Here is a 2,500-nt window from a genome sequence, read left to right as displayed (position 1 = left end):
CTACCCATGCGCGTACTTGTAATTTACGATTTTTAATTACAATTTCTTTAAGAGGAATTTGTTTGCATGCCGACAGCCGCTTGCTAATTCTGATCGTTTGTTGAGCGTGGCGAGCTCTGGATGACAAATTATAAAATACTTATCGAGTGTACATAAGTTGCATTTTTTGGTGCTGTTAGAATACGCGCGTGCCCTTCCCAAAATCTTCCACGCAATGCTGTAATTTACTTTAGCATTTTTTAACCGCCACACATATTTGCTTAACTCTGTCTGGTTGCTGTGCACCACATTTCTGAAGGACTGGTTATGGTTGGCAAATCTAGCCTTGAAGTCGGTGTCAGTTAGCCCTACGTAACTTTCGTGTTTCCTCGCTTGAGGTCACTGTTGCCTGATATACTATACCCTTTGTTAAGCATTGGTTGTCAAGGGGGCATTGGTCTTTTTTCCTGCAATTACATGATCTTTCTACATTGGCTATCTTGGGTTCTAGCGTTCGTAGCACGCGCTTATAGTGCTTGTCGATTATGCTTTTGACATTAGGCATGCAACTATATGATAGCTTTAACGTGTTACGGTTGAAAATTGGTCTAAGGGCGTGGCCCTTGGGGAAACATTCGTCTACAATTCGTAAGAACTGTTTTCCTAGGTTGGTCTTGACCTGTGCATCATAAGGCGGGTTAAACCAGGTGATGTTTCTTTTCCTTGCTCTGACAGTCCTTCCTCTGCTCGGTCTTGGTTGGAATTTCAATGTATATTGGTACCCACTCTTGTCCAGGGGCGCTTGATATGGTGGTACTGCATTGTTGAATGCTGCAAGGCCATCATCTCTATAAAGACCTATTGTGTCGCCACAAAAGCTCTTTAATTGCGACAGCATATAAACTATGACCAATTCACACGTTTCGGCCCCGTCGTAGGACCCCACAGTTACGTCGAATAAACCACCAGGTGCATCTTTCTTTACCCAAGGGACGTTGTTATTGAACAGAAGTGTCTTTTTCACGTGCATGATGATCTCTCTATCGGTGGATGTTATGTTTACATACTTCGCGGCAAAATCAATGGCGTCGGATAGCAATTTCTCTGTGATGGATGGGTAGAAATCTACTATGTCGAAGCAGACAAATGACGCACTTTTCTTGTTTTCCAAAGCGTTGAACCATTCCAGTACAGAATGCGTGCTCCTCCACAGATTTACTTTAGCAGCTAAGGCAGTGCTTTTTATTATGCTCTGGAGTATTTGTTTTGCAACCTTTCTGATCTCGGACTTAGCTGGATTGATTAGCCGACACGTTGGCGAGTTGTTAAAATTTGGCTTATGGTCTTTCAAAGTTATGAAGGCGTCGCGCCTTGCCATGGTCTCGATCCTGTCGGCCAACTCCAATCTGGCCGCGATCGTTTTTGCCTCCTGATTGATCTTCGCTTCCTGGCGCTTCTCGGCTTTCTTGTATCCCTTATGTATGTTCTTGTTTAGGAGCTCTTTGTATTCATTGGGCTTCATCTGGTAGAAATTTGTGGTCTTGTCCGCTTTGACGACAAGTTGGTCGTTTTTTCTAACGCGTTTTACGTCTTTCGCTAGCGCTTTTTGGAAGTCGTTTTTGCACTGGTCGAATTCAATACCTAAAGTAAATCTGTGGTGGAGCACGCGTTCTGTACTGGAATGGTTCAACGCCATCGAAAACAAGAAAAGTGCGTCATTTATCTGCTTCGACATAGTAGATTTCTACCCATCCATCACAGAGAAATTGTTATCCGACGCCATTGATTTTGCCGCGAAGTATGTAAACATAACATCCACCGATAGAGAGATCATCATGCACACGAAAAAAACACTTCTGTTCTATAACGACGTCCCTTGGGTAAAGAAAGATGCACCTGGTGGTTTATTCGACGTAACTATGGGGTCCTACGACGGGGACAAAACGTGTGAATTGGTCGTAGTTTACATGCTGTCGCAATTAAAGAGCTTTTGTGGCGAACCAATAGGCCTTTATAGAGATGATGGCCTGGCGGCATTCAACAACGCAGTACCACCATATCAAGCGCCCCTGGACAAGAATGGGTACCAATATACATTGAAATTCCAACCAAGACCGAGCAGAGGAAGGACTGTCAGAGCAAGGAAAAGAAACATCACTTGGTTTAACCCGCCTTATGATGCACAGGTCAAGACCAACCTAGGAAAACTGTTCTTACGAATCCCAGACGAATGTTTCCCCAAGGGCCACGCCCTCAGACCAATTTTCAACCGTAACACGTTAAAGCTATCTTATAGTTGCATGCACAATGTCAAAAGCATAATCGACAAGCACAATAAGCGCGTGCTACGAACGCTAGAACACGAGATTGCATCTCTGTGGAAAAAGTATTTTATCATTTGTAAACCGGAAATGGCAAGCCTAAACAAAAGAAACGAGCTGTCATCGTGTTGTAGACATGTTAGGAAATTATGTTAAAAAATGTAAAGATGCAATGACATGCCTAGACGTCACGTACGCAT

The 2,500-nt window shown here is 43.5% G+C and overlaps 1 protein-coding gene across 3 annotated transcripts in view; it reads left to right on the top strand.

Moving 5' to 3' along the window:
• The window catches only part of LOC137999351 (AN1-type zinc finger protein 1-like), a 196,580-nt gene that overhangs the window by 185,977 nt on the left and 8,103 nt on the right, over window positions 1–2,500 (top strand). The gene's annotated exons all lie outside the window — the stretch shown is intronic.

This window comes from Montipora foliosa, chromosome 1, assembly GCF_036669935.1.
Source record: "Montipora foliosa isolate CH-2021 chromosome 1, ASM3666993v2, whole genome shotgun sequence".
NCBI classification, from domain to species: Eukaryota; Metazoa; Cnidaria; class Anthozoa; order Scleractinia; family Acroporidae; genus Montipora; species Montipora foliosa.
The sequence above is the reverse complement of the archived record's forward strand: the minus strand, read 5'-3'. Positions and strand labels throughout refer to the sequence as shown.